We start from the raw sequence: 23949 nt of genomic DNA, 5'->3' as shown, positions 1-23949 counted from the left end.
AAAAGCAATTTAGTTCTCAATGATTTCTAGTCAAAGGATAGGAGAAAAATTGGGAACATGTTTTGAGAATCATAGGGAGATATTGGAGGAAACTAGGAGAATTCAGGATTCAGTCCAGTTTATAAGTAAAAAAACAAAATAAAACCCAAAAGACAATGACAGCACTGGAATATAATATCCACAATGGCATATTATATTGCTCTTTCACTTTGTTCATTAACATATCCAACACATGAAGGTTGTGCGGCTAGAACTAAGTACTAAATCTCTATTAAATTATTTTTGTTTCTTTTTTGTCAATCTTATGAAGAGAAAAATATTCCAAACTAGCACTGACCAGGATAATTTTAGGCTAATATATCTTCTCCAAATGACTGGGAAATAAAAGTATATCTGATATATGAGCAGATATGGTAATTTATCTTTTTCTGGACATCAGTTATAAAGAATGTGGTGCTATAAATAAGAAAAGAAGATGGACTCTTTTATTCTATGAACACTTCTATGTAAGAAGCTGACCAAAGCAGCAGCAAGCTTCACCCAGAGGATGCTGGGAGCACAAGGTCAAATAAACTGAGTTGCAAGTGTTGAAAAGAAAGGGTCTGCAGATGCCTTCCTTATTTGGCTTCTTGGCTGTCCCAATCAGTTTGCCACAGGCAGCTTCCAGGATAACAGTTTCCATCATCTGCATTAAACGGGTCATGTTTAATTTCCATGGAGTTAATATATGCTTCTCCAAAGCAAGGGTAGAGTTTTCCAGTCATGTTAGGTCAGCTAGCAAGGTCAATGTGAGCCAGGTGAAAAGAACATCATGTGGACCTTGGGTCTGGAGAATCAGGAAGAAAATCACTGCCAAGAAAGAGAGGCATAGTACTGCCTATTAGAGCCAAAGTATTAGCCAAGAAGAATTAAACTTCTAAGAGAAAGAAAAAGGTGCAACTAAAGAACATATGAGAAATATGAAGCAGGAGAAATGGGATAAAATCTAGATTAAATTGTTTGAAAGTTGGCTATATCCAGGCAGCCCATTCAGACTGTGGTTGGAATATTCCTTAGGTGATAAGAGGAAATTCTTAAAGGAAGTTGGGCTGGGCCAGATATTTCTTCTTTCCTTCCTGTCTTCTCTTAATTACTGACTGAATAGTCGGTTTTGATCCTTAAGCCTACTTGACTAATAATTAGTAGATCTCAAAGTAGTGTCCTTGTGCATGACTCTGACCATATATCTGTTGCTAAGTCTATCTTATACCTAATTTCTGCCATCTGTTCCTGACTACCTAGTTCTCCAATCCTAGTTAGGCACAGTCCTATACTAATAACAAACAGACAGTACTTGTGCTTTGCTTAGAATCCCAGACATAAACCATGCCACTAGTGGTATAAGAAATGCAGCTAACCTTGTCTCGGACCCATGGACAATTTTTTCAGGCAAATTATCAACATCCTCAGACTTTCGATTCAACTAACTTCCTGGGTTTGAATGGGTTTTCAAGTTGTAAGAATTCTAGAGTAATTATGTTTGTGCATAACTATCTCTCCAACTTCAATATAAACTCCCTGACAGAAGAGACCATTCTTTATGCATCTCCATATCCCATCCCCTTCATACTGTCTAACCAGTGTTCAATCAACATTTGTTGAGAGATTCTATGAGTTAAGTTGTCCCTTACAAGTGTATTATGCTACTGAAAATTTTGCCATATTAAGCACCTTTTAGACACAATATAAATCTAAAATAGACATAAAGTGTTTTTCTTTAAGTCTGATCCATAGTTTTTCTCTGCCCAGTGAACTAGTTATAAAATCATGCAACATTTTACTTTCATTGCAGAAAGAAAATTAATACAACTGTGAAATTATTTAAATATAAATACCACAATTAAAATATAAATAACAAAGATTTATATATCGTATTTTTCGGACCATAAGACGCACTTTTTTCCCCCCAGAAGTGGGGGGGAAAAGTCCCTGCGTCTTATGGTCCAAATATAGCCTACACATATACTTTAAAAAAAAAGTTTTTTTACTTGCCCGGCTCTGTGTGGTCTCTGTGTGCTTGCCCAGCTCTAAATGCTGCTGTTTACTTTACAGGGTTGATTATATGTGTTTATGACTGTGATGTTGGGTTTTAATGCACATAAAATATTTTAGGACACTATTTGTTTCAGAATCTTTTTTTCTTCATTTCCCTTCTCTAAAAACTGGTGCATCTTATGGTCCGGAGCGTCTTATGGTCCGAAAAATACGGTACTTGAGTTGATGGCCTACTGACTTGTGGCTAAAAGTGATGCAGCAAAATATATTAAACTTATCTTTAAGATTGTTTTGATAAATAAGAGCTGAGCCAATTATAAAATGAGAACACATCTATCAAATTACAACAATGATGTAAATGTTCTTCCCCAATACTTTTTTCTTTTCAGATGATAAAGTTCTCTAACCCATTTTTAAATATCTTCCTTTTATAGAAAAAGGAGTAAGGGGCTTAGACTACTTGAATAAATCTTCTTAAAGGCCCTACCAACCAAGTGGTATCAATCATGTTGGAGAGAGAAAAGAAAAGAAACTTATTCTTTATCTTTGAGTTTATCACTATCTCCCATTTCCTTAGTTGTTCTAACAGAGCATATGGGCTCTGACAATCTGGAGACAGCATCAATTCACAAAGGACTTCTTATCCAAAAGCTGATGCATAGGCCAATCTTTGGTAACTCAATACCTAGCTTCTGAAATAATATTTAAAAGATTATCCAATTCCAAGACAAGCCCATGTAAATCCAGTACAATTGAAACTGTAATACCTTATAAGATGATGCTACCACAAAAGCAAAAAATATTTCAGTTAATTATGGGAACCCCTTTTTAAGTTCTCAAGTCCTGCATTAAGCCAACTGTTTACTCATATGTTCATAACCTAAAGAGTAGATGTTAATGAATAACAAGACTACTACCAAAAAGACCTAAAACATTACAAACTTGAATCAAGAGAATCAAGATATTTTTATTTTTTTGCCCTAGCCGGTTTTGGTTCAGTGCATACAGCACTGGCCTGAGGACCAAAGGGTTCTGGGTTTAATTCCAGTCAAGGGCACATACCTTGGTTGCAGGCTCCTCCCTGGCCCAGGCCCTGCCTGGGGATTGTGCAGGAGGCAACCAAGTGATGTGTTTCTGTCACATAGATGCTTCTCTATCTTTTCCTCTCTCTTCCACTCTCCTTAAAAATCAATGGAAAAATATCCTCAGGTGAGGATTAACAACAAAAAATATATTTTTATTTTTTAATAATTAGTAAAACAAATTTAAAAAAAACCTTTTCCTACACACCTAGGCTGAAGCTTCAGATTTTTTTTCCTAGTAAAAGTAACAAATGACTTTATTAACCTAATTTGGGATAGTTTATAAAATATATTTTATGTGTACTCTCTTTAATAAGGAAAACTAGAAAACTATAATACTCTTTTAAAAAATCCTTAGAAATAGTATTGTATTTGGGAATATTCAAGGTAATGAAGGGGCAAGATTACAGCTGCCATAAAAATTGCATGGAACCCCACTGAGAGAATCCATGGTCACTTTCCACTGGCTTTGATGGTTTTTAAGGATGTTACAGCAACACTACTGCTCTTGGAGACCAGTCTATCCAGTGTGCTTACTGCATGCTACTGATGATCTCAAGTAAACTCAACTGGGTTCTAATTTTGAGCTTTGGTGTCCATCAGGGTTTAGTGTCCATCAGGTAGAATTGAGCTAATAGGGGAGAGGTGGAGGCGGGTCTGTAAGTGACAGGTAAAGGAGACAGAGGGAATGAGTAGTTATTGAGAGCCTACTATAAGGTAGGCACTAATACTTTTTACATACATAATTATGTAACATTGTAAAGCAGGCATTATAAGCTCTATTTTACAGATAAAACTATAGAGGGTTAGGGAAGAAAGATACCCAAGGTCAGGCTGTTGGTGGGATGGAGCTGGGATATGAATCCTAGTCTTTATAATGGAAGCCATGTCCCCAGTCTCCCACAGAATGTGGTGCAGCATCACTATTTTCAGCTAGCACAGCTTCATTACCCCAAGAACAAATGTGCTTACTGTATTACTTTTCCAGTTTATGATAAAATAGATATACAATATCTGTGGTTTTGTTTTCCCTGATTTCAGTTACGAATAGTCAACCACAATCCTAAAATATTAAATGGAAAATTACAGAAATAAACAAATGATGTATTAAACTGCATGCCATTCTGAGCAGTGTGATGAAATCTCATGCCTTCCTACTGTGTCCATCCTGGGACATGAATCCCTTTGTCCAGAGTATCCATCCTGGCTGTCCTTTAGTCACTTAGAAGCCCTCAGTTATCAGATCAGTTATCTGAGAGAGACAGACTACATTCACATAACTTTCATTCTAGTATCCTATCTAATAAAACTGTATATGTCAATTGACCATCACTCCAACACACAAGATGGCCACCCCCATGTGGTCAAAGATGGCAGCCCCAAGTGAAAACAAGATGGCTGCCATAAGGTAGCCAGCAGGGGAGAGCAGTTGGGAGGGACCAGGCCTTCAAGGGAGGGCACTTGGGGATTATCAAGCCTGCAGAGGAGGACAGTTAGGGGTGACAAGGCAGACAGAGGAGAGATCTGGCCATCCCAAATGGCCCTCTCCTGCAGGCCTGGTCGCCCCTAAATGTCCTCTCTTGCAGGTCTGGTTGCCCTCAACTGCCCTCCCCTGCCGACCTAGTCCCTCCTACAACTGCCCTCCCCTGCTAGCCTAGTAACCCCAACTGCCCTCCCTTGCCTACCTGGTTGCCCACACTGCCCTCCCCTGCAGGCCTGGTTGCCCCCACTACCCTTCGTTGCAGGCCTGGTCCCTCCCAACTGCCCTCCCCTGCCAGCCATCTTGTAGCGGCCATCTTGTGCCCTCATGGGGGAGACGAGCTTTGACCACATGGGGGCAGCCATCTTGCTTGTTGGAGTGACTGTCAATTTGCATATTACTCTTTTATTAGATAGGTTACTGTTAAACTCTTACTGTGCGTAATTTATAAATTATGCATATATGTTCTTTGGCTAATCTTTTTATCTTCTTTCATCTAGTCTGGAGTAATTGTTTAAATCAAAGTAAACAATCTATGAATACTAAGAACAGATAAATAAAAAAATACCCATAGCTATTGAACAAATTTTTAAAACTGGCTTAGAGGATTTTATTATAAAATTTTAAAAATCTAAATTATATTGAGTAGGAAACCAAATAAGAGAAACTGTAGCTCCATAAGCAGTTATATTTTTAAGTTTGAGCTATTATAATGCAGCTTTTGGATTTTAAATTCTGATTCAGACATTAATTACTACGATTAAAAAAAACACACAGAGCACTGCAAAGAAGGAGTCTGGCAAAAATTAGGACTTAGACTACAGGCAGTCAACATACATTGTTTCGTGGGTACGTCACCATCTCCCATTTATTTATTAAAAAAAAAAGTTCTGATATTTTGACGTATGTACACATGTGCTTTATGTTATTATTTATTTACCACAAGGTCAGGAATTGTTATCTTTCTTTTAAATATTTTTACTGTTTCACTTCATTACTGCTGTGTATGTGCTCCATGTGAGTGACGAAGGTGCTTATGTAGGTGGGTTCCGACTTACAGCGAAAATCGAGTTACTATGTCACGCAGTAGGAACGGATCTCTGACGTAATCCGAGGACCTACTGTACATAACACTTCTGATTTGTCTTTAGTTGTTACAGGCACTGCTATTTATTAAACCTCCCCTCATTTCTTTTTGTTTTAATCCTCACCCAAGGATATGTTTATTGATTTTTTTAGAGAGAAACATCAATGTGAAAGAGAAACATTGAACTATTGCTTCCTGTATGTGACTCAAACAGGGATCAAACCCATGACTTGGGTATGTGCCCTGACCAGGAGTCAAACCCACAACCTTTTATTGAGTGACAGGACACTCTAACAAACTGAACCACCCAATCAGGGTCCTCCCCCTATTTTTAATATGAATGAGCATTTACTAATTATAAGATTTGAGATTATAGACATACTAGAGGTCCAGTGCATGAAATTCGTGCATGGGTAGGATCCATAGGACTGGCCAGCGATCAGGGCCCATCTGTGGGGTGACTAGTGGGGCAATTGAGGGCCCCCCGCTGGCATCCACCTTGGGTGGCAGTCTGGCACCACCTGTTCACCAGCTCCGCCCCCCACTTCCACTGGTCAGGGCCTGCAGGCTGAGGGAATCTCCTGCATTGAGCATTTGCCCCCTGATGATTAGTGCATTATTATAGTGACTGGTTGACCAATTGTTCAGTTGACCAGTCCTAAAGGTCATTTAGGTATGTGTGTGTGTGTGTGTGTGTGTGTGTGTATTCCCTCATAGTTGGAGTTTGGTCTCTGAATTCTTTTTTAGCCAGAACTCCAAGTACCAATGCTGCTGAACCCAGGTCTGTTCTGACCACACCAGTCTAATACCTGGTGCTGTTCATGCCATTGCCAACATTTCCTCATCTTAAAGCAGTAAAATGGAGAATTTTAGAGCTAGAAGGGACCCTAGAAATTATCTTACCTAATATCCTTATTTTACAGATAAAAACCCTAAAACTCAGAAATCAAATGAGGAGCTCAAAGATGGTGGTGGCTTAGGTGGAAGCTACACTCATTGCCTCCCAGGTACAAACTGGAATTACAAGCAAAAAGTAGAGCAACTAATCTGAATAACCAATTGAAGACTAGCTGAAGAGAAGTATCATAACAAGATTCACAGATGAAGCCACACGGAGGCTGAAGAAAAGGGTGAAAAGGGCTAGCCCTGCTTCCATAGGTGGCAGCTGAGATCCTGAAGGGATATCTCAGCTGTAAAGAACCCCCTAAGAAGAGTGAGGTCTCAACCGCAAGCTGTGTTCCCCAGGCCAGAGCACCAGAGCTGGAAGAGGCGATCATGTGGAAGTTGGCAGGAATTCTATCTGCCAGGGAGACGTGAAAGTCTGCAGGAGACACAAGCACCTTCTTAAAGGGACAGCACACAAAATCTCTTTCACAAGCAACTCACCATAGGCTCCAGGGGAGGGGGGAGGGCTCTACAGCAGCCATTCTCAACCTGTGGGTCTTAACCCACAGCTTGAGAACCACTGGCAGGATCGCCTAAGACCATCGGAAAACACAGATATTTACATGTAAAACACAGGGTTGCTGACAGAAGGGTACTCTAGATATAAGCCCACAGCCATGGGAAACTGTGCCCAGATGCTGCCTGAAGTTTTATACTGGCCGCCCAATGCCAGGGGGAAAAGATGAGAGTTGGCGCAGTTCCACTGTCTTTTTTATTTTATTTTTTTATTTTCTTGATTTTTCTTCCTAAGTCCAGTATATAGATCTTCCAATTAAAAACACTCACCGAAACTGCAGGGGAAAGTTGTTTTTGTGGAAACTGGGGATCATAATAAGGAGAGATGAGCAGGAAAACAGCCCTGGGTCAGACCATTCCTCCCACCCAGTATTAAGTGTGGCAGGAAAAGAAGAATCTAAACACTAGGTAGAGGGGCCATTTAGTCCAGGAAATTAATACAGAAACACCGCCACACAGGGGTTGTGTCGGAAATTGATTCTTGTGTAAATACAACTAAAAGCAGGCTGAGAACAAAAGAGAACAGAGGGATCCGCCAGTTGAACAGGGTTTTGGTTTATGACACAGAGGACCACTGGATTGCATGGAACATTGTGCTGACTACCTGAGAACAGTAGAGGAAGTGAATGACCTTCACTACTTCACTTTTTTTTTTTTTTTTTTTTACAACCAAGATTACTCTATCCAGCAAAGCTATCATTTAGAATTGAAGGTCAGATAAAGAGCTTCACAGATAAGAACAAGCTAAAGGAGTTCATCACCATCAAACCAGCATTATATGAAATGCTGAAGGGTATTCTTTAAGAAAAGGAAGATGAGGAAAAGGTAAAGATAAAATTATGAACAACAAAGTGACACAAATACGTATCTATTAACAAGTGAATCTAAAAATCGAGTGAAAAAAATATGATGAACAGAATAAACTGGTGAATATAATAGAATCAGGGGCATAGAAAGGGAGTGAACTGACAATTCTCAGGAGGAAGGGTGTGCATGAGGTGCGGGGAGAGACTGGACAAAAATCAAACACATATGGATGAGGACAAAGCGGGGGTAAGGACATGGGGTGGGGTGGTAACCAGGTGGAGGGGAGTTATGGGGAGAAAGAAAGAGGAACAGCTGTAATAATCTGAACAATAAAGACTTATTTTTTTTTAAATCACATAATCATATCAATCGATATAGAAAAACCATTTAAACAATATAATCATATCAATCGATACAGAAAAACCATTTAAACAAAATCCAACATCTTTTCTTGATAAAAACTCTCAGCAAAGTGGCAATAGAGGGACCATACCTCAACATAATAAAAGTCTTGTATGACAAACCTACAGCCAACATCATACCCAATGGGCAAAAACTAAACTCATTTCCCCTGAGAACAGGAATAAGGCAGGGATGCCCATTTTCACCACTTCTGTTCGATATAGTACTGGAAGTGTTAGCCATAGTGATCAGACAAGAAGAAGAAATAAAAGGCGTCTGAATTGGAAAAGAAGAAGTAAAACATCTTATTTAAAGATGCAATGAAAATCTATATAAAAAAAAACAACCAACTACTAGACCTAATAAATGCATTTGCCAATGTAGCAGGATACAAAATTTAAGACTCAGAAATTTATGAACTCACGGAAAGAGAAACAAAATAAATAATCCCATTTACCACTGCACCAAAAATATTAAGACACTTAGGAATAAACTTAACTAAGGGGGCAATAGACCTATACTCGAAAAACTACAGGACAATGTAAAAAGAGATAGAGGAAGACATAAACAATGGAAGGACATACCATGTTCATGAATTACTAGAATCAACATCATTAAAATGTCCATACTAACCAAAGCAATTCATAGATTCTATGTACTCTCCATTAAAATAACAATGGCATATTTCACAGACCTAGAACAAACTCTTCAAAAATTCATCTGGAATAAAAAAAAGACCCTGAATTGCTACAGCAATCCTGAGAAAGAAGAACAAAGTTGGAGGGATCACAATACCAAATATCAAGCTATATTACCAACCTACAGTTCTCAAAACTATCTGGTACTGGCGTAAGAACAAACATATACTAGTAGACCAATGGAACAGAGAGAGGACACAGAAATTGACCCAAGCCAATTATGGTCAATTAATATTTGACAAAGGAGGCAAGAGCATACAATGGCGTGAAGACAGTCTCTTCAATAAATGGTACTGAGAAATTTGAACAGATGCATGCAAAAAAAAAAAAAAACAAAGAAAGAAACTAGATCACCAACTTACACCATACACACAACAACCTCAAAATGGATAAAGGACTTAAATGTAAGACGAGAAACCATAAAAATCCTACAAGACTCCATACGCAGCAACATAGCAGATATATGTCATAGCAATATCTTTACAGACATAGCTCTTAGGGCAATGGAGACTAAGGAGAAAATAAACAAATGGGACTAGATCAAAATAAAAAACTGCTGCATAGCAAAAAAAACCACCAACAAACCAACAAGAAAGCCCACTGAACGGGAGAATATATTTACAGGTGATATTTCAGACAAGGGTTTAATCTCCAAAATTTACAGAGCACTCATACAACTTAACAAAAGGAAGATAAACAATCCAATCATAATATGGGCAAAGGACCTAAGTAGACATTTTTTGAAAGAGGACATACAGAAGGTTGAGAAATATATGAAAACATTCTCAAAGTCACTAATCATCTAAGACACATGTGTCAAACACAAGGCCTGCGGGCCAAATCCGTCCTGCCAGGCCTTGCAATGTGGCCCGCACTGCGCTGTCATCACTGCACTCCGCTGCGTTTCCATCACAATGACAGTTTATGACTGTTCAGTAAACCATTCGGCCGCGATTTAAGCTGGATTTTAGATTTTGGCCCCTTCTCTGATTGAGTTCGACACCCCTAATCTAAGAGATGCAAATCAAAATGAGATACCATCTCACACCTAGTCAGAATGACTATCATCAACAAATGACAAGTGCTGGCGAGGATGTGGAAAAAAAGGAACCCTCTTGCACTGCTGGTGGGAATGTAGACTGGTGCAGCCACTGTGGAAGACAGTATGGAGTTTCCTCAAAAAACTGAAAATAGAACTCCCATTTGACCCAGTAATCCCACTTCAAGGAATATATCCCAGGAAACCAGAAATGTCCATCAGAAAGGATACCGGTATATGCATCCCTATGTTCACAGCAGCACAATTTACAATAGCTAAGATTTGGAAACTACTTAAGTGCCCATTAGCAGATGAGTGAATTAAAAAACTGTGGTATATGTATGCAATGGAATACTACACCATTATAAAAAAGGAACTTTTACCATTTGCAACAGTAAGCATGGAACTGGAGAGCATTATGCTAAGTTGGAGAAAGATAAATATCATATGATCTAACTCATATGTGGGTTAAAGATCAGCATAATTTGATAAACAAGAATAGATCCAGTGACAAACAAATGGCAGGTGAGGGGGTAGTTAGAGAGCAACCAAAGGACTTGTATACATGCACATTAGCATGACCAATGGACACAGACACGGGGGCAGTGGGGGCTTGCCTGGAGTGGAAATGGCTGGGAAGAGGGTGTGTGTCAAGCAGGGTAAAAGGAGACATATGTAAATCTTTAGACAACAAATAAATATTTTTTAAATAATAATAAAAAAAATCTATCTGGATTTAAGACATTAACTCCTTGAGTCAAATATATTCTAAACAATTCTGAAACATTAATGTAGTATAGGTCAACAGATGAGAGTGAAGAAATATATCCAGATTGTCAACATAAAGTGTTAATGGCCTAGATTAATTATTTGATATCTCCATTCTCTCTCAACTCCCTGACATATTAAAAAGGAAGGAAGGAAGGAAGGAAGGAAGGAAGGAAGGAAGGAAGGAAGGAAGGAAGGAAGGAAGGAAGGAAGGAAGGAAGGAAGGAAGGAAGAAATAGCAGTAGGAGGAGAGAGATTTAAATTAAGAAAAATAAGGCTAAAATTTGGTACAAAGCAAAAATTTGGAAACATGTTCTAACAATAGAGTCACACTGCTAACTTCCTATTAAACAGTGAATCTCTCTTTTAAGAGCAGAGAATAGGTCTTATTCACTTTTGTATCTTCAGACCAAGCATAGTGCCAGGTAATATGAACCTATCAAATGTCTTTTAAAAAAATAACACATAAACAACCAAAAGATGACTTTCACATCCACCACCAAAGCTAGCAACATTCTAATACCACAGCCCTCATTCTTTCCATACAATATACTGTCTTTCAGAACAGTTACCTCCATCCCCACTGTCCTAGTCTTCTTTCATCATCTTCCAAAAGAAGTAGAGGTATACATATTTCTTACACAGACACTTGATGAAAGCTCAGAGTACTTTTTCATGGTTTTATGAAGATGAGCTACATAAGTGATCTATGAAGAAAACTCGAGAACGACTGGTTAACAATCTTTCAACCAGCAATCATCTCAGGCTTGCAACAGATACTTGGCCAAAAATTATAATCTGAACTCAGCAGCAAATATCTGTGAAGCAAAAATTAATGTGCTCCAAAATCAGATGTTTAAATTCAAAAATGTTTTGTTGTAAAAATAAAAACCTTACTGGTATTCTTGCCTTAGTGGAGGGCTACTCCATATCCATCAGCAATGTGTGCCACAGAAGTCTAATTCTAGGGTAAAAAACTGAACCTGGATGTATTTAAATTGTCAAATAATTTGTTGCAGCAAAGCTCTACACATTAAACTTTCATCAATACTCCTAAATTTGTCCTCTCCTTTTCATAACATCTGAGATCACTGAAATTTTTCATGTGATACAGTCAATTCATAGAAACATGAAACACTTAAAGTAAAAACTGACAGTTATTTGGTGTTCTGGAGACCCTAGGTTCTACAGTCTACACAGTAGGAGGTGCTATTAGCATGAGGACTAGGAGATGTAGACTTGTTTACTTATGGCCATCAAACTGAAAGAAAACCAACTACCTATGAAGCTACAAGTACAGTGTCTGCCCTCTTTCAAGAACTACTCAGTCTAAGTTTATTTTTATATTCAATTTCATGGATCCTGTTACATTTTAAAAACTATTTAAGTTTACTTAAATAAGAAAGTTCCTGAGATATAACTGGTTAAGTATTAGCATTTTTTTTTAAAGGCCTATGCATACTACCTTGTGCTTCAAAATGATTAGAAAAAATTTTTTCAAGATGTCTTTATCCTATATTTTCAAAACTCAGAGCCTTTGTCCTCTTCTGAAAAAAACTAACTGACAATTCAATTTAATTCTAGGTAATTACAGAATGACTAACTAAATTTTCTGATAGGCTTAAATAAAAAAAAAAAACTTAAGAAACTGATTCCCTAAGAATATACAATAAGGAAAAGACAATCTCTTCAATGAAAGGTGTTGGGGGAAATGGACAGCAAAAGAATGAATGGGATCCCCTATCTTATGACCATATACAAAATGGATTAAAAAGTTGAAAGTAGAACTGAGATTGTAAAACTCCTAGAAGAAATAGGTAAGCTCCTTGACATGATTTTGGCAATGATTTTCTGGATTTAACACAATAAGCAAAGGAAACAGAAGCAAAAATAAACAAGGGTCTACATCAAACTAAAAAGCTTCTACACAGCAAAGAAGATAACAAAATGAAAAGACAATCGACTGAATGAGAGAAAATATTTACAAATCATATATCTGTTAAGGGATTAATATCTAAGATATATAAAGAATTTAGCCAACTCAATAGCTAAATAAATAAATAAATAAATAACCAACCAACCAACCAATCTGGTTAACAAAAGGACAGAAGAACTGGATAGAAAATTTCCAAAGACATTTAAGCCCATAGATAACCAACAGGTACATAACAGCCAACAGGTACATGAGCAGGTGCTCAATACCGCTACCTAATCATTAGGGAAATGCAAATCAAAAGCACAATGACATATCACTTCATACTGTCAAAATGGCTTTCCTCAAAAAGACAAGAGATTGTGAATGTTGGCGAGGATATTCAGAAAGGAAACTTGTGCATTATTTATGGGAATGTAAGCTGGTAAAGCCATGCTGGAAAATAGTGTGGAGGTTTCTCAGTAAATAAAAAATTGAACTGCCATATGACCCAGCAATCTTAGTTCTGGCTATCCATCCAAAGAAAATGAAAATAGGATATCAAATAGATATCTGCACTCCATGTTTACCATAGCATCATTCACCATAACCAAAATATAGAAACAACCTAAGTGTCTGTCAATGGATGAATGAATAAAGATGATGTGACACACACACACAATAGAATATTATTCAGCCACGAGAAAGAAATCCTGCCATTTGCAGTGATATGGATGGCATTATGCTAAGTGTAATAAGCCAGACAGAAAGACAAATACTTCATGGTAGCACTTATCTGGCTTTTTTTTTTTTTTTTTTTTTTTTTTTTTTTTTTTTTTTTTTTAAAGCAAACTCAGAAACAAGTAGAAAAATGCGTTGGGATGTATGAAACATAGGGAGAGGTTGTTAAAAGGGTATAGCTCTGAGATGAATTAGGTCCAAGAATCTACTGTAAAACACAATGAGCATAGTTGACTAGAGGCCCTGGGTTTGGATTCGGCACTGGTGGGGTCCCTCGGCCTGACCTGCAGAGATCAGGCCAAAACTGGCTCTCCAACATCCCCAGGATTGTAAGAGGGTAGAGTCCTAGATTGCAAGAGGGTGTAGGCCAGGCCGAGGGACCCCACCGGTACACAGTAGGGGCTGGGGAGAGACCCCCAGGAGGGCTCCAGGGTGTATCTAGCCCATCTCACTCAGTCCCAATAGGCCAGAACCCAGGAGCAAGCTAACCTAATAATGGTCAGAGCATCTGCCCCCTGGTGGTGAGTGTGCGTCATAGCGACTGGTCAAACGGTTGGATACTTAGCATATTAGGCTTTTATTATATAGGATAATACTGTATTATAAAATGGAAACTTACTAAGAATAGAGTTTAATTGTTCTTACTAAAGGACAGTGTTTGAAAAATTTAGTACAATGTAAAGGCACCTAGAAAAGCATCAAATTCATAAAGGCAAGAATTTGGTTCACCATACACATATATGCAATCTCATAACCCATGTTTTATTTGATTAATTAATAAACACAAATTATATATCTCATATACAAAGATGCTCAGTAATAAGATTTGGCGGGGGTGGGGGGGGAAGTGGCTCAAACATCAATATCCCATTTTAATGGGAGAATGGTTAAATAAAATACCATCAAACACCATGGTCAGGTGGTTCTGTTGGTTGGAGTGTCATTCCATGCACCTAAAGATTGCAAGTTTGATTCCCAGTTAGGGTACATACCTAGGTTTGGGCATGTACAGAAGGCAACCGATCAAAGTTTCTCTCTCTTTGTCTCTCTTTCCCTTCCCCTCTGAAATCAATAAAATATATATCTTTAAAAACACATCATTAGTCAACAAACTGGAAGAGCTGCCATGCACCCAAAGATAAAATTAAGACCCAGCACCCTGCCCCACCCTGTTCCTCCTGATTGAGATGGGTTCAGCCAAGAGCATCAAAGTTACTACAGAGCACAAGCATCTGGCTTCAGTGGAAGATCCTGTTCACTTAGTGTCCTGCATCCTGCCCCCTCTAGGTGTGAAACCCACATCCCAATCTACCAGCAGGGGAGTAGCTACAGGGTCCTAAGCAGGCCCAGGACTCAGATCTCCGCTCTCCTACGCTTTGGAATTGCACAGATACCTATAACCATCAGCAGAGACCTCTCCCTCTTCCACGCCCCAAAATAAAACCCACTGGTAAAACAGCTGAGTGAAGTCTTTGAGATCAAAATCCCCAAAACAAATCTTTCTGCACAGCCTGTTCTGCCCTCAGAGTCACAGTAATCTGAATGGAGACTCGCCCGCCTAATTATCCCCTGAGAACCAGATGCTATCTTGGAGTCAGACTGAGCTCCCTCCAAGCAGGTATTTTCCATGCAGGAATCAGAACAGATCACAGAAACCTCTATGACAGCCAGGGCTCAGAAAAGCCCTTGAGAGTCCCCAAGACTCCCTGACCTTCAGGTTCTAAGCACAATAGATGAAGATCAAATAGCAAAGTCCCCTCACCATCCTGCAGGATGACAACTCCCCTGAGATCCTGATACCACAACAAAGTAAGTGGCCTTCTCCCCTGAATGAAAATTAGGGAACTAGATGATTTCTAAACACTGAAGGACAAGCATAGGAGCAAGGTCAGGGCTATGACGAGGAAAACCAGCATGCCCCAGGACCTAGTGATATGCTGTGTCCTCTCACTCATTTCCCTTGGGAGACACTAAAGAAAGGCTTGTTTTCTATGTCTCCCCCTTAAGATCCTATATAATAAAGAGTTAATATGCAAATTGAGTCTCATGCCCTCACATAACAAGATGGCCACCCCCACATCATTACAAATGGCTGCCCCACATTTTTACAAGATGGCCACAAGGAAGGGCAATTGGGGGCAACCAGGCCTGCAGGGGAGGGCAGTTGGGGGTGATCGGGCTGGCAGGGGAGTGGTTAGGTGTCAATCAGGCAGGCAGGCAAGTGGTTAGGGGGTGATCAGGCTGGCAGGCATAAGTGGTTAGAGGCAATCAGGCAGCCAAGTAGGTGAGTGATTAAGAGCTTGTGAGAGGAATGACCTGAGGGATCAGACCTAAATCAGCAGTTGAACAGTCCCTGAGGGGTTCCAGATTGGAGAGGGTGCAGGGTTGGCTGAGGGACACCCACCAACAGTGCACAAATTTCATGCACCTGGCCTCTAGTAGAACTATAAATATGAGAGCACACATGTAACTTAAAAATTCATTCTAAAGACAATTATGAAAGGGAAATTCCAAAGGCGAAATTATTAAAGTAAATGTCCCTGGAATAAGTACATTATGCTAAGTTCATTTCCATATTATTGCCTATAATCTCAACGCTAGTGTTATCCACATGATAAGCCACAATAAATCTGAACTGACTATGGAAATAAGTGGAAAAATGAAAAAAAGAACAAATCCACTTAGAATCGAATGTGCCTTGGCAAAGAGCCAAATCTGAAGAAGTTCCTGGATCTATAGCATGTGAGAGAGAGTGAAGAAGAACAGTAGAGAGTGGCATGCTTCTGGTGAGAAGGCCGTGATCTGACTCCCTTATGCCACACATGGAGCATGGCATGAAGAACCATTGTGGCCACAGTCAAATGAGCTCAACTCAGTGACCTATACTGTGCTGTGGAAGGAAAGATTCCTGAAGACACAAGGAAGAGGAAGTCCACCAAGCTTTGCATCATATATGTATCTTTAATAAATTTTAGGATGAAAATTATTTCATCAATGAAACACATAGTTCTATTCAACTAGAGGCCTGGTGCATTAAATTCATGCACAGGAGGGGGGTGTTACCTCAGCCTGGTCTGCACCCTCTCCAATCTGGGACCCATCAGGGAATGTCAACTGGTCTGCACCCTCTCACAATCTGGGACGACAGGCTCCTAACTGCTCGCCTGCCTTCCTGATCACCCCTAACTACTCCCCTGCTGGCCTGATCGCCCCTAACAGCCTCTGCCTCACCCTGCACGCAGGACCCAGGATTCCCTTCTCCGGCAGATCGCAGGTACCCGGGGGCAGGGCTGGCCACTTGCTGACCGGTGCTGTCCCCAGATTGGCCTACCAGTCACCTCCTGCAGAGAGAGGCCAGACTGCCTCAGTTGGATATCCCCCAAAGACTCCCGAACTGCAAGAGGGTGCGGGCCAGGCTGAGGGACCTCTTTCCCCTGCCCCCAAATGCAAGAATTTTCATGTACCGGCCCTCTAGTACAAGCAATAAACCAACAGCCAGGATAAAGAAAACATTAGCCAGTTAATTAGTATTAACCAACTAATCTTGGGGGAGGATAAGAACACCAATTCATTTGTTTAAAGCTAATTTTTCATTCTCCCATTTTTAAATGAGTAATAATATAATTCAAGTGGTCCTTGCCTCTTCCTACAAAGTAATAGGTAGAATATAAAGGTTTAAGATAAAAGGAAAAGAAGAGAACTTAACTTCAACATCTTATCAATAACAACAAAAATAATTAATATTACTTTCTAAATGACAAGATTTCTAAAGATATATTACCTAAAATTTTATACAAAAAAGGATTATCAGATTTGTCACAAACCATTTCTGCATTAAAAATTTTTAAATGCTATCCCACTTAGATTATATACATTTACAGGATATATCTGATTAATTGGTGAAATAAAAATTACCAAAAAAATCATTCCTGTGTAATGAAGCATTCACATATGTATTATATTTATGTATAAATTGAACTAATGCTATTAATCTCCATTAGTTCTTAGAACTATATTTATATATGAATATAACTTATTCAGAAGTACCTGGGTTCCTGGATAAAATGTCCTTTCTTTAAATTATGCAAATGTTAGTTTTGGGTTACATTTCCCAGCATCAACACTGGTCCTGTTAACTGGACTCTACTGAAGTACTGAACAGGTGTAAAAGAAACAGTTCTTCACGTTTAAAACAAACAAACAAAAAAACAACTATAGGATAACTACAAATATAATTCAAAAAATTACAATACAGATCAAATATCTCAATAATTAGAGAAAGAGATATCTTACACTTAAGGGAACCAATGAAAGAAAAGGAGTCTGAGTTCATTTACAAATTAAATTATACTTTATTTTATTTTTAAATGCTTTTCTTGACATTTATTTAAAAGAAAATTAAGTGACTTCTATTTCTGTGAATTTTTCTTTCTCAGAATAAGCATGAGTGCTTTTGTTTTGTTTGTTTTTTTAATATATTTTATTGCTTTTTTTAGAGAGGAAAGGGAGAGAGATAGATAGCTAGAAACATCGATGAGAGAAACATCGACCAGCTGTCTCCTGCACACCCCCTACGGGAGATGTGCCAGCAACAAAGGTACATGCCCTTGACTGGAATCAAACCCAGGACCTTTCAGTCCGCAAGCTGACACTCTATCCACTGAGCCAAAACGGTTTCAGGTAAGCATGAGTGTATTAATGCAAATTAATTACATCAAACATCTTCACAGATGATAAATTGTATTCCAAATATCAATTATTCCAAAATGCAGTCAGAATATTTCCAAACTACTTCTTTAAATATAGAATATACAAATTTCAGACAATATACCTAATAACCTCCTATATAATAAAAGGCTAATATGCAAAATCAACCCAACAGCAGAACTACCGGCCACTATGATGTACGCTGACCACAGGGGGACGCTCAATGCAAGAGCTATCCCCTGGTGTTCAGTGCACTCCCACAAGGGAAGCACCACTCAGCCAGAAGCCAGGCTCACAGCTGGTGAGTGCTAAGGGCCCCTAAGCACTAAGCCGGGCTCACAGCTCTGCAGCAGTACTAAGGACCCCTCAGGAGATGTCCACCAAGGGGTCCCGGGCAGAGAGAGGGCACAGGCCGGGCTGAGGGATCCCCGTCTCAGTGCACAAATGTCATGCACCGGGCCTCTAGTTATTTATAATACAAAGTAAGTCCTTTATACTCATATATATGACCTAAGACAGACTGACTCTTACTTATTTGCCTTAAATTCCTTTGCTAATCTGCCTTCTCCACCTTAAAGATACTTTTTTTTCCCTCATTTCCATTTCATTCCCACTGCTTCCCTCAAGGTAAAATATTCCCTATGTTTCTTCTTTTTCACTCTCCCTATCTAGATGCTAAGCCTTCCCCAAAATAAATAGTTGACATCAACCTTCTAATATATCATCCTTAACCCGGGAAAGGTGAGAAATCAGAATTATGGCCTCCAGACAATAGCAAGGCACATATTTTTTATTCCTTTTAACCTTTCTGATTGTTATTTCTTTGATCTCTTTCAAAAATATTCTGCTTAGTCCTACATTCAACTGTAAGAATTAGCGTAATATAGCATCTAAGGAGTTGGTTAGAATGTCACCCTAATTATTTTAAATGAACAGAGATCTGTATACCTAGAATTTTAAGAATTATCTGACCTGAAAAAAAAAACTGCTCATGCTGTTTAAAGTTGATTATATATTATCAGGGTGATAATATATTAACATAAGGTATATGCTTTCAAGAAACCAAGGTATTTGCATTAAAAAAAATCAGGATACTCACTCATAAGAAATATTTAAAAATCTTAAATTATACAGAAAGTGAAACAAAATGAGTGACAGAAAATATTACCATAACCTGCATTAAAAATATTTAGAGCTAATCTGCTTAAAAGAGCCACATAAAATAACCACCAACTAATTACTTAGGTAACCGGCCACTCTAGAGAATGTCTAAAAATTTCACTCTTCAAATCTCCTTGTAGTAAGGCAGTAATACCTTCTGCTTTTACTTTCTCAATATCTATAAAAATAAAAGCATAATATACTAATTAGACTGGACATCCTTCTGGACCAAGTTGGGGCTGCCGGGGAAGCCTGGTCCCCAGTGCCTGCTGGTGGCCGCTGGAGTGAGGCCCAGCCCAGGGTGCAGGAGGGAAGCAGTGCCGGCAGCCATAGGAAAGCCTGCTCTGCACAAATTTAGTGCATTGGGCCTCTAGTATTTTCATAATAACTTACAGTTTCTAAACAGACCTCAAATTACATCAATTACTCTTTTTTAAAAATCCAAGTAGGTCTTAATCTCTTTAATAACAAAATTTGTTTAATAAAAAAACTTACATATTCAACAGAAAAATTGTTAAAGCTAGAAGCTAAAGGTACATTGAGTAAGAGTCCTTTTTCTTTTCTTTTTTTCTTTTTTAAAATATATATTTTATTGATTTTTTTACAGAGAGGAAGAGAAAGGCATAGAGAGTTAGAAACATCGATGAGAGAGAGTCATGGATCAGCTGCCTCTTGCACACCCCCTATTGGGGATGTGCCCGCAACCAAGGTACATGTCCTTGACTGGAGTCGAACCCGAGACCTTTCAGTCCGCAGGCCAATACTCTATCCACTGAGCCAAACCGGTTTAGGCTTTTTTTTTTTTTTTTTTTTTTTTTTTAAAGAGCCCTTTTTCAATCCAATTTAAAGGAATTAATTTTACATGTGAATAAAACAAAATTCAAGAAAATTATTTTTGTTTTTCATTACTGATAATTTCTAAAAACATAAAGTTTATTATAAGTTCCAATTAAGGAGCAAGATTAAAACATGAGGTTATATTCCTATATTAGAATTCAAATATACTGAGTGGCCAGATTATGATCTCTGAACAAATAATAATCTGGCCACTCAGTGTATCTCCTATATAATAAAAGGCTAATATGCAAATCGCCCCCTCAACCAGGAGTTTGCACAGCAGGCAGGCCAGCTAACCTCCCATGTCCCCTTCCCCTGGCCAGGCTGGCCAGATCCCACCCATGCACCTTTCTCACCCAGTCCTCTCACCCCTCTTGCCTCTGGCAACCATCAGTGTGTTCCCTGAAGTAGAGAGCCCAGGGAAGGCATTTCTTTAAATTGTCAGCTGAATCCAGGGAGGTCAGCAAAGCCACACCCTGGGAACACATTCTGCCAAAAGGCAGAGTGTCATCAGTTTACCTTCATTTCAGCCCAGGTGCCAGGGGATGGGTTTATTATGTAAATCTAGCCAAGCACCATGAATGAATAGGAAAACCTCCTGGTATTTAGGGGTATAAAATAAACAGGCTGCAGCAGCTCTGGTCACTGTCTCTTCATCAGAAGAGGGCAGCAGCAGTCCCACCCTGTCCCAGCTTTTCCGTTCTATCTCTGTCTTGTCTCTTCCTTTCATTTTTCTCAATCCCCAGCCGCCCCTACTCAGGAACTGGGCCACTCTCTAGCAGAGCTGGACACGTTAAAGAAATATTTACACCCTGATGAGTCTGTTTCTATTTTGTTTGTTAGTTTATTTTGTTCATTGGATTCCACATATGATTGACATCATGGTGATTGTCTTTCTATGTCTAGCTTATTTCACTATACATAATGTTCTCCAGATCCAACCATGTTGCTCTGGTAAGCTATACTTCTTTTTTCACAGTTGAGAACTATTCTAATGTGTAAATGTACTACGCTTTAAAAAAATTTTTTTTTAATATATATTTTTTATTGTTTTTGGAAAGGATGGGAGAGGGAGAGAGAGACAGAAACATCAATGATGAGAGTCATGAATCAGCTGCCTCCTGAACGCGTGCCCCCCCCTCCCCCCGGATCAAGCCTGCAACCAGGGCCTGTGCCCTGACTAGGATCAAACTGTTATCTCCTGGTTCATAGGTTGATGCTCAACCACTGAGCCACACCAAAGATGCATACCACAGCTTTTTTATCCACTCATCTATTGATGAACACTGGTCTGTTTTCAAATCTCGGCTATTGTAAATAACGCTGCAATGAGCATAGCAAGGCATATATTCTTTCTGATCAGTATTTCAGGTACCGTATTTTCCAGCGTATAAGATGACCCCCTAATTTTACAGTTAAAACATAGGTTTAGGCCTATATTCACTGTATAAGACTACTCCCCACTTCAAAGAAAAGACTTACTTTGCCGTCAAGATCTGCAAGTAATTTTTGTGCAATTTTGGTCTTTTGCCCCCAATTTTCAGTTGACTTTTTTTCGTTTCAAAAGTCGTCTTATATGTCTTATTCACATGTATCCCAGAAGTGGAATCACTAGGTCATAAGGTAGTTTCATTTTTGTTGTTGTTGTTAATCCTCACCTGAGGATATTTTTAAAGATAGTGGCAAGCAAGGAGGGAGGATGAGAGAAAGCAAGAGAGCAAGAGAGAAGCATCAATGTGAGAGAGACACATCAATTGGTTACCTCTTGCATGTGCTCTGACTGGGGCCAGGGATCAAACCTGCAACCCAGGTACCTGAAACCCAGGCACATGCCTTTGACTGGGAAGTGAACCCATGACCCTTTGGTGCATAGGCTGACCCTCTAACCACTGAGCAATGCCAGCCAGGCAGTCCCAATTTTAATTTTTTGAGGTAACTCCATACTGGCTGCACCAATATGTATTTCCAACAACAGTGCACAAGTTTTCCCTTTTTGCCACATTTGCACCAAAACCTGTTGTTGATTTATTGATAAAGATTCTGACAAGTGTGAGGTGATATTTCTGATTTTACTTTGCATTTCTCTGATGATTAGTGATGTTGAGCATCTTTTTATATGCCTATTGGCCATCTGTATGTCCTTTTTGGAGAAGTGTGTATTCAGATCTTCTGCCCATTTTGAAATTGGATTATGTATTGAGTTGTATGAGTTCTTTTTAAATTTTGGATATTAACCCATAATGGATGCTTCTTTGATGAATATCTTCTTCCATTAAGCAAGTTATCTTTTCATTTTGTTGACATTTTCCTTTTTGTTGCAAAACCTTTTTAGTTTCGTTTGGCCAGTGTAGCTCACTGGTTGAGTGTTGCCCTCTGAACCAAGAGGTCACAATTCAACTCCTAGTCAGGGCACATGCACTGGTTGCAAGCTCAATCCCCTGGTCAAGGGGACAATTTGCACTGATACTTATTTCTATCTCTTTTTCCCTCTCCCTTCCTCTCTGAAATCAGAAATAAAAAAGCCATCGGTTAATTTAATATGTGATATCCATAGACTACTTTATATTAAAAAAAACACACAAAAATCTTTTTAATTTCACATAGTCCCATTTGTTTATTTTTCTGTTTCCCTTGCCCAAGAAGATAGATAGATAGATATATAGATAGATAGATAGATAGATAGATAGATAGATAGAATACACCACAGCTTTTTTATCCACAATATATAAAATTGCTAATAAAGTCCATCTATAACAAACCCACAGCTAAAATCATACTCAATGGGAAAAACAGTTTTTCCCTTAATAAGACAGGGATATCCACTTTCACCATTCTTATTCAACATAGTACTGAAGTCCTCACCACAGCAATCAGATAAGAATAAATAATAGGCATCCAAATTGGAAAGGAAGAAGCAAAACTGCCATTATTTGCAGATAATGATACTGTATGTAGAGAACCTAAAGATTCCACCACAAAACTACTAGAACTGAGGAATTCAGTAAAGTAGAATACAGAGTAAATATACAGACATCTGTTGCATTTTTTATATTGATGATGAAATATTAGAAAGGAAAACTAAGAAAACAATCCCTTTACAATTGCATAAAACACACACACACACAAAAACCTAGGAATAAATTTAATCAACTATGTAAAAGGCCTTTTCTCAGAAAATTGTAAGACACTAAAAAAAGAAATTGAAAAGATACAAATAAATGTAAGCATATATTGTGCTCATTGTGACAAATTAACATTATTAAAATGTCCATATTGACTGGCGAGGTGGCGAGGTGGTTGGGCAACAACCTAAGAACCAGGAGGTCATGGCTCAATTCCCAGTCAGGGCACATGCCTGACCTGTGGGCTTGATCCCCAGTAGGGGCTATTCAGGAGGTAGCTGATCAATGATTCTCTCATCATTGATGTTCTCTCTCCCCCTCTCCCTTCCTTTCTGAAATCAATTAAAAAATATTTTTTAAATGTCCATACTACCCAGTGCAATCTATAGATTCCATGAATCTACAATGACATTTTTCATAGAACTAAAACAAGTATTTCAAAAACTTATATGAAACCACAAAAGACCCCAATTGGCTACAGCAATCTTGAAAAAAAGACAAAAGTTGAGGTATCACCCTACCTGATATTAAACTATACTACCAGACGATAGCAATCAGAACAGCATGGGAATGGCATAAAAATAGACACATAGATCAGCGCAACAGAATAG

At 38.7% G+C, this 23949-nt stretch overlaps 1 protein-coding gene and 1 pseudogene across 2 annotated transcripts in view; one reads left to right on the top strand and one right to left on the bottom strand.

Annotated features, from left to right (window-relative positions):
* Positions 1-23949, bottom strand: part of NUBPL (NUBP iron-sulfur cluster assembly factor, mitochondrial) — a 215008-nt gene that overhangs the window by 64753 nt on the left and 126306 nt on the right. The window lies entirely within an intron of this gene.
* Positions 14811-15358, top strand: LOC118726451 (annotated as a pseudogene).

This window comes from Pipistrellus kuhlii, unplaced genomic scaffold, assembly GCF_014108245.1.
Source record: "Pipistrellus kuhlii isolate mPipKuh1 unplaced genomic scaffold, mPipKuh1.p scaffold_m20_p_1, whole genome shotgun sequence".
Classification (NCBI taxonomy): domain Eukaryota; kingdom Metazoa; phylum Chordata; class Mammalia; order Chiroptera; family Vespertilionidae; genus Pipistrellus; species Pipistrellus kuhlii.
Note: the sequence above shows the minus strand (reverse complement) of the source record. Positions and strands in the feature narration are given on the sequence as shown.